This window comes from Dromaius novaehollandiae, chromosome 14 (genome assembly GCF_036370855.1).
Source record: "Dromaius novaehollandiae isolate bDroNov1 chromosome 14, bDroNov1.hap1, whole genome shotgun sequence".
NCBI lineage: Eukaryota > Metazoa > Chordata > Aves > Casuariiformes > Dromaiidae > Dromaius > Dromaius novaehollandiae.
The window spans coordinates 9,367,017-9,382,566 of NC_088111.1; the positions used below are offsets into that span (position 1 = coordinate 9,367,017).

Here is a 15,550-nt window from a genome sequence, read left to right on the forward strand (position 1 = left end):
TTAACATCTAGTAATTGATACAGTGTTTCTAACCCTAGAATCTAAACTGGGGTCTCCAACAAAATGGTAACAAAAAGTCACAGGAGAGTTGCCAAGCTGCACTGACACGCGCTATTCTTGTAGAGCATGGTAGTGGGGGAATGCAGGGGAAAAACAAAGGGAAGGGGAATCCAACTATAAAAGCACTTTGGAAAGTAGGTCAATCATGCTACTCTATCATTATTATCCTACTATTTCATCAGCTAAACTGCTTTTCAAAGTCTCATGCAAGTTTGCTACAATTTGTGGCATCTGTGGTGGTTACGCTGTCCCTGAAATGTTTACTCTGGCTTTGTTCCTAATATGTCAGATTCAAGATGTTGAGAAATACATGACTACCTTTGCTGTTACATCATTGTAACTCTGAAGTAAAGTCAAGGTGAGAAGAGCATTTGGTCCACTGTTTTGATCAAATACACTAATAAGGATCTTTTCTTTGGCTTACCTGGACAGTCTATGTTGCACCAACATTCGATAGGCAGTTGGAGCAGAACAGAAGACTGTTATGGGAAATCTTGACAGACTCTAGAGAATTAGAATAAAAAAAAAGTAGATGTCGCTACTGAAACACGTGAGGTCTCACCTACATCACAAGAGATAACATAATGATCTCTGTATTCAGCTTACAAAACTCAAGAACAAAAGCAGTTAGCTTTGTACTCGCCAACACGAATATACAGCAGTTCTATTTAAACAGGTTCTTCTTCAAAACAGAATCTACATCTTTTTACAGCTAGTTCAACGCACCCAAGCTTTGTGCTCTGGAAAGCTTTTCAGTCTCCCTTGCAGAATTTCTTCATAATTCCAACTTAAGTAGAAAACAAAGGAAACCATAAGGCTACTTTTTCAGACGTTCCAGAGGGGAATGACCGATAAAGTGTTCTTCAATGGATCTTAATGTTAGCTAACAATTTTCAGCCATCACAGTAACGTGGGTATGATGATAAAGGGATTCCGTGTAAAAGGAATAATGGTGGTCTTTTTCACAGAGTTGCGTGCAGAGGATGTAACAGAATATAACGCTGGTGCCATTTGTTAAAGAAATATAGGCTTGCTGCCTCTTCACTCCTTAACATGCAGTTCTACAGTACATGCAAGCAAAATTCTCAGTTATCTGCTGCTGTCACTCATTTTAACACCACCACCAAAGCGCTCCACAAGCTCCTGTCCCATTTCTTGCGGGCTTCACTTTTAGGCCTAGGAATGGATGTTTGCAGGTTTGGGCAGTCGAATCTCTTCTCAGCAGAGTACAGAACAAAAATTTGGGGACGTTAAAGATTCTCGTGTTTGGGGGCTTACGTTTACAGCCTTCACTACTGAAATACCAGTTGCTTACTTCCTGGTGAAGCTCACAATTCTTCAGCATACTGCCCCTGAATAGCTCTGGGGAAGTGAAAATCTAGGGAGGACGAGCCAGAGAGAAGAGTGCTGTTGCTGGGCTCTCCTTGCTTACCTCAAAGACAATGCTTGGGTCGAAGCGGGGCATCTTCTGTGCAAAGACACAGGCCCCTTGAATCCATGGGGAAAAAATGCTGCTCCAACCTGACTTTGCCCAGCCCGTGTCTGATGTATTCCAAAATATATCTGAAGGAGTCAAGTCCAGCCAGTACCTGGGTGACACAGTGCAAGAGTCCACAATCTCTATTTGGCAGAAAGAGGGCCAATATTAAAACATCAACAACAGACGTGCCAATGAAGCACTGTTTTTCTTGGCTAGATGATGATCAGCAAATGACGGAATTTCTGAGCGGGAGTGGGTCACAGTGCAGTGAAGATGTCATCAGGATAGACTGATGTTGCATTTTTCTAGGAGAAAAATTATACTGATGGACAAGCTAATACCACCTCGAAACAGGATGCTGAATAAATAGGTATGAGATTGCAGGAGTTTTGTTGAAATCATATTGTAGGGATAAGGATTCTTTGAGGTTTACTTACTTTTTAGTTTGCTCTCTTCTGATTTGTTACTCTTTGCCAGTTAGAATGAGATGCATTGCTACGCCAATTTTCTAAACAACACAGTTTTATAAACTCAGAGATCTCACGAACCTGTGTAGTCCTTCCTATGTTCGGAACTATCAGCATTTTGTTCCTGTGGGACTTGTCTCTAAAGCAGTCACGCATGAATTCAGAAGCCTAAGAGCCATGTCTTTTCCCCCTTTTTACGGTACACACCTCATAAACTTGTTCTTTGCTGATGTTCAGTAAATGGGCAATCTATTAATTATACACAATGAAGAGTTTAGAAGAAGTTAAAGAAAATGTGAAAAAAGAGGTTAGTGACTCTGTATGACTGCCAAGTGCAATACACACTAAGGCAGCTAACCTCCAACTATGCCTTGTTGCACAGAAAAAAGGCTTGTTGGGACTGAATAGAACTGCTGCTTTTTAAAATAGTGAAACACAGAGCTGCTGGTAAAATCTTCTCTTCCCCTTCTTTCTGCCAACTTACCAGCTACAGAAATACATCTGTGATTTAAAGTGATAGCCTTACCTTCCACTTACTGTGAGGCCAATGCCATAGCTGCTGTGGGAATGTGCAGTCCTTTTTGGAGCCCCCGTAGTTCCACTGGTAAAATAGATGGCCATCGGGTCTTGACGCTTTGTGGTCACGCAGTGGTGATCAGAAGGAGCATGCCTTTAAAATGTGCAAAATGAGGAATACAGTGATTTGAAAGGGTGAATTACACATTCTTGAAAACGCTTGGCTAAAATAACTTCTGCAGCAAGCAAAAGTGTCATAAACATTGACATTTTCCCACTGTGCAGTCCTGAAGGGAGGAAAATATTTTGGCATGTGCCAACATTTCCTGTTCACAACAAATCACTGTGCTTGCCTTTCATTGTTTCTGTGGCGCTTTCACAGTAGTGGTTACTCACTTCAGGAGCTCTCTGAAGTTCAGCCATCCTTCTCTGTGGCCCTCTGATACAAGCAGCTTGGCTTTCAGAGACTGCCATTCAGGCCCACCTGAGCCCACAGCTGGTGCCACAGAACCATCAGTGATGACACACTTTGCCTTTGATTTCTGTAGTCCATGGAGAATGTCCTTTGCTGTCAGCTGCTGCCTGCCAGGAATCGGGACAGTTCCTAAAGGAGAATACTCTCAATATTTAAGAACAGTACTTGTACCTAGAAACAGTCTCTAGCTTGCCTTGTGCTTATTAGTGGGACAGGGCTGCGCTGAAAGCAGGCTTTGGCTCTGCATTTGTAAATATACCCTTCTTTTTCATGCATTAAATTCGACGGGAGGATCACTGCAAGTTAGAAAATACTAGGCTCAACATGGGACAGCCAAAGAAACCAACAGAAGGACTTTTTTGGGGTGGAAAGCATTGCCACTGGGACATGCTACCCCTCTGGATTTGTATTCTTCACTAGTAAATACAGGTGTACCTGTCCTCACAGGGTATGCTGCTAGTGTTTGTGAGGCCCCGAGACATTCTGGGCTGTAAATACTGGCAAGCCGAGTATTTAACATAGCCCACAGGGGAACATGTGAAACACTCGGGTAAGTATGTGCTAATTGCATTGTAAGTTAAGAAGACGATGCATTTGCGATGCATCACAAGTGCTGGAAAGAGGAGAATGACAGAGGTCCACGGACTCCCAGAATTTCCTTAACAGCTAGAGCATGTTCAAAAAATCCTAAAAGTACCATAAAGACAACACTTGGCATGAAGGGTGTTGACCAGCATGGCAGTGATGATCATCCCCGTTAGCATGTTTGTAGTTCTGAGTCTATTAAATAGCAATGATCGGTGTATGTGACAGCAGCTATAGCTATACATCATTTCTATGCTTTTACTAACCTGTTCGCATGCAAGCCACATTCAGCAGCCACCACTCCGGGATCCTGGGCAGAATCCAAATAAAACTGTCTCCCGGTTGCAGACCACAGGCACCAGACAGTACATTAGCCGCTTGCCTGGACAGGACTCCCAGCTCTTCAAAGCTCCACTTCACTTCTTCTCCGTCACCGCTTACCCACCACAATGCAGGGTTTTCAGGCTTTTTGCCCTCCTACAGGACAACAGGGCACAGTGCAAATGCTTCATTTAGGGAACATGTTGCCTTTAATTTAAGCCTGAGGAAGGAAAACAGTCATCATTTATTGAATGCTGAATAAACCTGGGGCATAATAAATATGAATGAATAAACCGTGGGGTGTAAGCCATAAAGTTCAACTGAATGGTTACAGGGCCAAGATAGAATGGATTAGTTTAAGACTGAGAGAAGGGATTCATGGTTCTTCCCATTCTGACTTGTTACAGGGTAAGTTACTTACCCTTATGCTTACTTACCTCAATTGTAAAACAGACACCTGACTTGTACAGTGACCTTGAGATTTATTAAGTGCGAGGTGGTATTTCTGAAGTCATTTTTCCTTTACCGTGAAGAGGCTATGAAATGCTGTATATTAATCACCTGCATTTTTCTTCTTAGTTATTCTAGAATAGGAAGCCTAAAGGGCCAAAAGGTGCCTTGCAGGATCTGGGGATAGCTTTTGCAGGACGGGAGCATTCTGGTAAGTATGATATGATGATTCTCATCTTAATATATATATTTTTATAAAGCTAAACAGCTACTGTAACTTTTTCAAGTTACGTAATGCTCTGTTCAACAAAAGCATCAAAATAAGAAAGACCAGATGCTTCAAAGATTAGAGTTTGTCATCTCTAAGTTTATGCTTTTTTCTGAAATCTGGCCTAGTCCTTTGAAGTGTATGTTGCACAACACAGCCAAACATCAAATTATTAGGGTTCAAAAGAAAAAGACAGTGGGGGAAGAATAAGGAAATCGAGGGAGAATCAAGGAAACTTGATCTTACTGGATAGGTCTGGACATCTTATTAGTGTAAGAGAATATTAGTACAATCGGAATTTGATATAAGTGATAAAACAAAACAAGAATGTTAGTAATCAGGACCATATATTAAACTCTGGTTAGATGACCATTAGATGTTCAGCAAAGGAAACTTTACTGCCACTGCCCTTTTCCGAACTTTCTCTAGAAAACCATGTGTCAGAGTTCCGTGAATCCCTTCCATTTATGTAAGCCTTACCTGAATGCCTTTTCCCCCACTAACAGTAGTTTAAAAGGAAGAATATGAACATAACCATTCTTTTCAAGGCTTGGATGATTCTCGGAATACTGCCCGTCTTGCTTGGAGGATGATTTGTGATGGATGTGTGCTGAAGGTTACTAAATCTTTGGCTAAGCTTAGTAACTTCTTCACATCTTCCCTTCTACTTGCTTCAGAGCCTGGCATCCAGATGAGAGATGAGCTATTCAAATAAACAACCCAGCATCTTGACTATGAATTGAACAGAACATCATTAGGCTAATATGCTTATTAATTTAGAGCATTGATTTCTACTTCTGGGGATTCATTTCCCCAAATCTCCATTTGTGGGAACTCCCCTCCATTTGGGGACTCCCTAGGCACATCCAAAGGGGAACCTGATTTCCCGAACACTGAGTATAAACTTCACTGACAAGACTCCACTGGGAAGTAATAGCAGACCTGAAACATCTGGAGATACAACTTGCAAAATAAGCTCTCCAGTGGAGGAAAACCACAACAGTGCTACCGGAGTTATGATAAATTCCAACGTACAAACAGGAGAACAACAGGAGAGAAGCACAATCAATTCCTCTACAGCCATCCATGTTGCATCTAGCAGCAGCTTAAGGACTGATTTACATGATCAAGCCCAAAGCTCTTTAACAGCATCTGCTGACAGATTTGCTTTTCCTCTTGGACAGCCACAGCTATCTCGCGGTACAGGCATTCAGAAAGGGTTCCGCAATGGGCACCTGACGACTACTGCCAAATACAGCTCTCCAGTACATGGCTCAGGACTAGTGCTTGTCTCCACTACCATCCCCTCAGTTAATATCTCTGAGGAGGATACTAGTACTAGTTCCGATTGTTTCTCTCTGCTGACTGACTGGGAAGAGGTAGCTTTCATACCAGAATCACAGCATGAACACAATTCAGATTGTGTTCCATTCAAAGATGACTCCAGTACAGCTATTTTAACAGCATCTGAAGAAACAACAATTTCTAGAGCATCAGTTGTGATGAGTTCAGATCTTCAAAGTTTGGGGAAAACTGTGGTACCTGTGGAACCTCGGAAGTCTATCGTTTACAAAAGTCCCGATACTATGATCTATAATGTAGGAATGGTCCAAAGGCAGACTTCAAACTTTTCTGCTTTTAAGTTACCACCTGCAAAGGCAAATGCTACTTCAGCACATTCAGCATTAACTGGAAATGATTCCACTCCCGAGGCTCCTCAAAGAAAGCCAACAAGTCCAAAAATGTTCCCACCAGCGAAAAAACACTCTTTTGCTATCTAGAAAGAGAAGACTGCATCTTTTAGGCATTGCTTACCTTCAAGAAGTTCAAACTTGTCCAAAGTGTCTCCTGCCATTCTGAACTCCACAGTCAATTTGAATCAATCTGTAAGAGCTGCCAAAAATGAAAAACCAACCCCCCCTCGGTGTCATTGTGGTCGAAGAGCTAAAAGACTGTATGTATCAAATACCGGTCCAAATCACGGCAAAGCATTTTGTGGTTGTCCTGTCAGTAAGCAGGAAGGCAATAAGAAAGGCTGTGGATACTTCAAGTGGGAATATGCATTTCTGAAAGAGAAATCTAATGTTCTCACTGTGAATGCAGATGCTTTGACCTCTCCTGGAACTTCTTCCAACACTGCAGGAAATTCTTCCCACAAGAAATACTTGTGTCTTAGACCCTCTATGAGAACTTGAAAATTGATGGGGTTTTGTCCAGATCTTAAGCTTAATTACTTGTTGCTGCTTACTATTATCAGGACGGTCAAATGATCTTAGATATGTCTTCTGAGAATGGGACCAAAATGACATGCTTGGTTAAAGTAAATAAAAGTGGAAATTGCTCAAGCATGTCATAAACTATCTCATTAATGAAGTGAGAGAACTGATCAAGCTGCGAGTGCTAAAATTAAAGTATGAACAGCTGATGGTAAATATTTTACACTTCTATTTTATCATCTATTTTAAACTCTTTACTAGTCCAGTCTTTAAACATCACTGCCACGATACAGATTTTATTTATACTCATTTTTCTAAACATACTTGTATTGAGCTGCAACTTTTAAAAATGTATTTATTGTTGCACTTCTGAAAAGTGATTCTTGATTCCTCGCCAACCTAGAACATTTCCAGGAATGTCCCAATCTGCAACCTTTTCCAGGGAACCTCGACCTGGAATGGCACTAGACTCCCGCTGACCTAAAACAGTTCTGGACAGAATCTCCAATTCAGTTCTACACTCACTCAACTACAATGGTTCTAGACTTGAGCCACACCTCTAGAATGCTTCTAGGTGCACTGGCTCCAGAACCTTTCCAGGAACCCCTCAATCTGGAACTTTCACAGGCACCACCCCCCCCATGACCCAGAACTAGTTGACTGCAAAGTGTTCTAGGCCAGTGAGTCTGGAACCATACCAGGGAGCATCTGGGACGGTTCTAGACTTGGCGACCTAGAACCGCCCTCCACTCGGTTCTAGACCTGGCGACCTAGAACCGGTCTCGATTCGGTTCTAGACTTGGCGACCTAGAACCGTTCTAGACTTGGCGACCTAGGACCGCTCTGGACTTGCCGGCCTAGAACCATTCCAGGGTGAGTCTAGAAAGCAACATTTGGCATGCAGCTATGAGGAACACACCTTTTTTGTTTTACTTCCCAAGCCAAAAGCCCACTGGCATGAAAAGCAGTCTTTGGATTTGGGGGGCAACTGTTATGATTATTCTATGACTTCTACAAGCTACATTTTCCCACTCTTGATTACTCTAATTGACTTCTTCACATTTTCTTGGCAACCCTAATGGAATTTATTGCTGTAGCTGCAAAGTGTCTGAACATACGGTTTCTGCCTGTCCGTAGCCTTCATGAATATCCAGCCCAGTGTGCTCTTCCCATTCTCCCATCACTTCAGGGTTGATTGGCTCCCCGGCACTCACACAGTGCCGCAGGCTTCTGAATTTGTAGCTTGGTGGGAAAGAAAAAGCAAATAATTGGCAGAGTTAAGCAGACACAGTGATCTGTCTGCAATGTCCCCTTCCTTATTGTATTCCTGGATCATGGAGTCCTTTCTACACGAAAATAAAATCTTCACCAAGTCCTATACATTCCATTCCAATTGTGTGGAGCTAAACATAAACAAATCTGCAAAAATGCAAACGCTCTTTTATTTCTCCATTATTTTAACATCTAGTAATTGATACAGTGTTTCTAACCCTAGAATCTAAACTGGGGTCTCCAACAAAATGGTAACAAAAAGTCACAGGAGAGTTGCCAAGCTGCACTGACACGCGCTATTCTTGTAGAGCATGGTAGTGGGGGAATGCAGGGGAAAAACAAAGGGAAGGGGAATCCAACTATAAAAGCACTTTGGAAAGTAGGTCAATCATGCTGCTCTATCATTATTATCCTACTATTTCATCAGCTAAACTGCTTTTCAAAGTCTCATGCAAGTTTGCTACAATTTGTGGCATCTGTGATGGTTACGCTGTCCCTGAAATGTTTACTCTGGCTTTGTTCCTAATATGTCAGATTCAAGATGTTGAGAAATACATGACTACCTTTGCTGTTACATCATTGTAACTCTGAAGTAAAGTCAAGGTGAGAAGAGCATTTGGTCCACTATTTTGATCAAATACACTAATAAGGATCTTTTCTTTGGCTTACCTGGACAGTCTACGTTGCACCAACATTCGATAGGCAGTTGGAGCAGAACAGAAGACTGTTATGGGAAATCTTGACAGACTCTAGAGAATTAGAATAAAAAAAAGTAGATGTCGCTACTGAAACACGTGAGGTCTCACCTACATCACAAGAGATAACATAACGATCTCTGTATTCAGCTTACAAAACTCAAGAACAAAAGCAGTTAGCTTTGTACTCGCCAACACGAATATACAGCAGTTCTATTTAAACAGGTTCTTCTTCAAAACAGAATCTACATCTTTTTACAGCTAGTTCAACGCACCCAAGCTTTGTGCTCTGGAAAGCTTTTCAGTCTCCCTTGCAGAATTTCTTCATAATTCCAACTTAAGTAGAAAACAAAGGAAACCATAAGGCTACTTTTTCAGACGTTCCAGAGGGGAATGACCGATAAAGTGTTCTTCAATGGATCTTAATGTTAGCTAACAATTTTCAGCCATCACAGTAACGTGGGTATGATGATAAAGGGATTCCGTGTAAAAGGAATAATGGTGGTCTTTTTCACAGAGTTGCGTGCAGAGGATGTAACAGAATATAACGCTGGTGCCATTTGTTAAAGAAATATAGGCTTGCTGCCTCTTCACTCCTTAACATGCAGTTCTACAGTACATGCAAGCAAAATTCTCAGTTATCTGCTGCTGTCACTCATTTTAACACCACCACCAAAGCGCTCCACAAGCTCCTGTCCCATTTCTTGCGGGCTTCACTTTTAGGCCTAGGAATGGATGTTTGCAGGTTTGGGCAGTCGAATCTCCTCTCAGCAGAGTACAGAACAAAAATTTGGGGACGTTAAAGATTCTCGTGTTTGGGGGCTTACGTTTACAGCCTTCACTACTGAAATACCAGTTGCTTACTTCCTGGTGAAGCTCACAATTCTTCAGCATACTGCCCCTGAATAGCTCTGGGGAAGTGAAAATCTAGGGAGGACGAGCCAGAGAGAAGAGTGCTGTTGCTGGGCTCTCCTTGCTTACCTCAAAGACAATGCTTGGGTCGAAGCGGGGCATCTTCTGTGCAAAGACACAGGCCCCTTGAATCCATGGGGAAAAAATGCTGCTCCAACCTGACTTTGCCCAGCCCGTGTCTGATGTATTCCAAAATATATCTGAAGGAGTCAAGTCCAGCCAGTACCTGGGTGACACAGTGCAAGAGTCCACAATCTCTATTTGGCAGAAAGAGGGCCAATATTAAAACATCAACAACAGACGTGCCAATGAAGCACTGTTTTTCTTGGCTAGATGATGATCAGCAAATGACGGAATTTCTGAGCGGGAGTGGGTCACAGTGCAGTGAAGATGTCATCAGGATAGACTGATGTTGCATTTTTCTAGGAGAAAAATTATACTGATGGACAAGCTAATACCACCTCGAAACAGGATGCTGAATAAATAGGTATGAGATTGCAGGAGTTTTGTTGAAATCATATTGTAGGGATAAGGATTCTTTGAGGTTTACTTACTTTTTAGTTTGCTCTCTTCTGATTTGTTACTCTTTGCCAGTTAGAATGAGATGCATTGCTACGCCAATTTTCTAAACAACACAGTTTTATAAACTCAGAGATCTCACGAACCTGTGTAGTCCTTCCTATGTTCGGAACTATCAGCATTTTGTTCCTGTGGGACTTGTCTCTAAAGCAGTCACGCATGAATTCAGAAGCCTAAGAGCCATGTCTTTTCCCCCTTTTTACGGTACACACTTCATAAACTTGTTCTTTGCTGATGTTCAGTAAATGGGCAATCTATTAATTATACACAATGAAGAGTTTAGAAGAAGTTAAAGAAAATGTGAAAAAAGAGGTTAGTGACTCTGTATGACTGCCAAGTGCAATACACACTAAGGCAGCTAACCTCCAACTACGCCTTGTTGCACAGAAAAAAGGCTTGTTGGGACTGAATAGAACTGCTGCTTTTTAAAATAGTGAAACACAGAGCTGCTGGTAAAATCTTCTCTTCCCCTTCTTTCTGCCAATTTACCAGCTACAGAAATACATCTGTGATTTAAAGTGATAGCCTTACCTTCCACTTACTGTGAGGCCAATGCCATAGCTGCTGTGGGAATGTGCAGTCCTTTTTGGAGCCCCCGTAGTTCCACTGGTAAAATAGATGGCCATCGGGTCTTGACGCTTTGTGGTCACGCAGTGGTGATCAGAAGGAGCATGCCTTTAAAATGTGCAAAATGAGGAATACAGTGATTTGAAAGGGTGAATTACACATTCTTGAAAACGCTTGGCTAAAATAACTTCTGCAGCAAGCAGAAGTGTCATAAACATTGACATTTTCCCACTGTGCAGTCCTGAAGGGAGGAAAATATTTTGGCATGTGCCAACATTTCCTGTTCACAACAAATCACTGTGCTTGCCTTTCATTGTTTCTGTGGCGCTTTCACAGTAGTGGTTACTCACTTCAGGAGCTCTCTGAAGTTCAGCCATCCTTCTCTGTGGCCCTCTGATACAAGCAGCTTGGCTTTCAGAGACTGCCATTCAGGCCCACCTGAGTCCACAGCTGGTGCCACAGAACCATCAGTGATGACACACTTTGCCTTTGATTTCTGTAGTCCATGGAGAATGTCCTTTGCTGTCAGCTGCTGCCTGCCAGGAATCGGGACAGTTCCTAAAGGAGAATACTCTCAATATTTAAGAACAATACTTGTACCTAGAAACAGTCTCTAGCTTGCCTTGTGCTTATTAGTGGGACAGGGCTGCGCTGAAAGCAGGCTTTGGCTCTGCATTTGTAAATATACCCTTCTTTTTCATGCATTAAATTCGACGGGAGGATCACTGCAAGTTAGAAAATACTAGGCTCAACATGGGACAGCCAAAGAAACCAACAGAAGGACTTTTTTGGGGTGGAAAGCATTGCCACTGGGACATGCTACCCCTCTGGATTTGTATTCTTCACTAGTAAATACAGGTGTACCTGTCCTCACAGGGTATGCTGCTAGTGTTTGTGAGGCCCCGAGACATTCTGGGCTGTAAATACTGGCAAGCCGAGTATTTAACATAGCCCACAGGGGAACATGTGAAACACTCGGGTAAGTATGTGCTAATTGCATTGTAAGTTAAGAAGACGATGCATTTGCGATGCATCACAAGTGCTGGAAAGAGGAGAATGACAGAGGTCCACGGACTCCCAGAATTTCCTTAACAGCTAGAGCATGTTCAAAAAATCCTAAAAGTACCATAAAGACAAAACTTGGCATGAAGGGTGTTGACCAGCATGGCAGTGATGATCATCCCCGTTAGCATGTTTGTAGTTCTGAGTCTATTAAATAGCAATGATCGGTGTATGTGACAGCAGCTATAGCTATACATCATTTCTATGCTTTTACTAACCTGTTCGCATGCAAGCCACATTCAGCAGCCACCACTCCGGGATCCTGGGCAGAATCCAAATAAAACTGTCTCCCGGTTGCAGACCACAGGCACCAGACAGTACATTAGCCGCTTGCCTGGACAGGACTCCCAGCTCTTCAAAGCTCCACTTCACTTCTTCTCCGTCACCGCTTACCCACCACAATGCAGGGTTTTCAGGCTTTTTGCCCTCCTACAGGACAACAGGGCACAGTGCAAATGCTTCATTTAGGGAACATGTTGCCTTTAATTTAAGCCTGAGGAAGGAAAACAGTCATCATTTATTGAATGCTGAATAAACCTGGGGCATAATAAATATGAATGAATAAACCGTGGGGTGTAAGCCATAAAGTTCAACTGAATGGTTACAGGGCCAAGATAGAATGGATTAGTTTAAGACTGAGAGAAGGGATTCATGGTTCTTCCCATTCTGACTTGTTACAGGGTAAGTTACTTACCCTTATGCTTGCTTACCTCAATTGTAAAACAGACACCTGACTTGTACAGTGACCTTGAGATTTATTAAGTGCGAGGTGGTATTTCTGAAGTCGTTTTTCCTTTACCGTGAAGAGGCTATGAAATGCTGTATATTAATCACCTGCATTTTTCTTCTTAGTTATTCTAGAATAGGAAGCCTAAAGGGCCAAAAGGTGCCTTGCAGGATCTGGGGATAGCTTTTGCAGGACGGGAGCATTCTGGTAAGTATGATATGATGATTCTCATCTTATAGATATATATTTTTATAAAGCTAAACAGCTACTGTAACTTTTTCAAGTTACGTAATGCTCTGTTCAACAAAAGCATCAAAATAAGAAAGACCAGATGCTTCAAAGATTAGAGTTTGTCATCTCTAAGTTTATGCTTTTTTCTGAAATCTGGCCTAGTCCTTTGAAGTGTATGTTGCACAACACAGCCAAACATCAAATTATTAGGGTTCAAAAGAAAAAGACAGTGGGGGAAGAATAAGGAAATCGAGGGAGAATCAAGGAAACTTGATCTTACTGGATAGGTCTGGACATCTTATTAGTGTAAGAGAATATTAGTACAATCGGAATTTGATATAAGTGATAAAACAAAACAAGAATGTTAGTAATCAGGACCATATATTAAACTCTGGTTAGATGACCATTAGATGTTCAGCAAAGGAAACTTTACTGCCACTGCCCTTTTCCGAACTTTCTCTAGAAAACCATGTGTCAGAGTTCCGTGAATCCCTTCCATTTATGTAAGCCTTACCTGAATGCCTTTTCCCCCACTAACAGTAGTTTAAAAGGAAGAATATGAACATAACCATTCTTTTCAAGGCTTGGATGATTCTCGGAATACTGCCCGTCTTGCTTGGAGGATGATTTGTGATGGATGTGTGCTGAAGGTTACTAAATCTTTGGCTAAGCTTAGTAACTTCTTCACATCTTCCCTTCTACTTGCTTCAGAGCCTGGCATCCAGATGAGAGATGAGCTATTCAAATAAACAACCCAGCATCTTGACTATGAATTGAACAGAACATCATTAGGCTAATATGCTTATTAATTTAGAGCATTGATTTCTACTTCTGGGGATTCATTTCCCCAAATCTCCATTTGTGGGAACTCCCCTCCATTTGGGGACTCCCTAGGCACATCCAAAGGGGAACCTGATTTCCCGAACACTGAGTATAAACTTCACTGACAAGACTCCACTGGGAAGTAATAGCAGACCTGAAACATCTGGAGATACAACTTGCAAAATAAGCTCTCCAGTGGAGGAAAACCACAACAGTGCTACCGGAGTTATGATAAATTCCAACGTACAAACAGGAGAACAACAGGAGAGAAGCACAATCAATTCCTCTACAGCCATCCATGTTGCATCTAGCAGCAGCTTAAGGACTGATTTACATGATCAAGCCCAAAGCTCTTTAACAGCATCTGCTGACAGATTTGCTTTTCCTCTTGGACAGCCACAGCTATCTCGCGGTACAGGCATTCAGAAAGGGTTCCGCAATGGGCACCTGACGACTACTGCCAAATACAGCTCTCCAGTACATGGCTCAGGACTAGTGCTTGTCTCCACTACCATCCCCTCAGTTAATATCTCTGAGGAGGATACTAGTACTAGTTCCGATTGTTTCTCTCTGCTGACTGACTGGGAAGAGGTAGCTTTCATACCAGAATCACAGTATGAACACAATTCAGATTGTGTTCCATTCAAAGATGACTCCAGTACAGCTATTTTAACAGCATCTGAAGAAACAACAATTTCTAGAGCATCAGTTGTCATGAGTTCAGATCTTCAAAGTTTGGGGAAAACTGTGGTACCTGTGGAACCTCGGAAGTCTATCGTTTACAAAAGTCCCGATACTATGATCTATAATGTAGGAATGGTCCAAAGGCAGACTTCAAACTTTTCTGCTTTTAAGTTACCACCTGCAAAGGCAAATGCTACTTCATCACATTCAGCATTAACTGGAAATGATTCCACTCCCGAGGCTCCTCAAAGAAAGCCAACAAGTCCAAAAATGTTCCCACCAGCGAAAAAACACTCTTTTGCTATCTAGAAAGAGAAGACTGCATCTTTTAGGCATTGCTTACCTTCAAGAAGTTCAAACTTGTCCAAAGTGTCTCCTGCCATTCTGAACTCCACAGTCAATTTGAATCAATCTGTAAGAGCTGCCAAAAATGAAAAACCAACCCCCCCTCGGTGTCATTGTGGTCGAAGAGCTAAAAGACTGTATGTATCAAATACCGGTCCAAATCACGGCAAAGCATTTTGTGGTTGTCCTGTCAGTAAGCAGGAAGGCAATAAGAAAGGCTGTGAATACTTCAAGTGGGAATATGCATTTCTGAAAGAGAAATCTAATGTTCTCACGGCGAATGCAGATGCTTTGACCTCTCCCGGAACTTCTTCCAACACTGCAGGAAATTCTTCCCACAAGAAATACTTGCGTCTTAGACCCTCTATGAGAACTTGAAAATTGATGGGGTTTTGTCCAGATCTTAAGCTTAATTACTTGTTGCTGCTTACTATTATCAGGACGGTCAAATGATCTTAGATATGTCTTCTGAGAATGGGACCAAAATGACATGCTTGGTTAAAGTAAATAAAAGTGGAAATTGCTCAAGCATGTCATAAACTATCTCATTAATGAAGTGAGAGAACTGATCAAGCTGCGAGTGCTAAAATTAAAGTATGAACAGCTGATGGTAAATATTTTACACTTCTATTTTATCATCTATTTTAAACTCTTTACTAGTCCAGTCTTTAAACATCACTGCCATGATACAGATTTTATTTATACTCATTTTTCTAAACATACTTGTATTGAGCTGCAACTTTTAAAAATGTATTTATTGTTGCGCTTCTGAAAAGTGATTCTCCAAGGAACAGCGCTCTCAAACTTTTCCTGTTT

The 15,550-nt window shown here is 41.8% G+C and overlaps 1 protein-coding gene across 1 annotated transcript in view; it reads left to right on the plus strand.

The window, feature by feature from the left end:
- The window catches only part of ERI2 (ERI1 exoribonuclease family member 2), a 253,255-nt gene that overhangs the window by 135,256 nt on the left and 102,449 nt on the right, over window positions 1-15,550 (plus strand). The gene's annotated exons all lie outside the window — the stretch shown is intronic.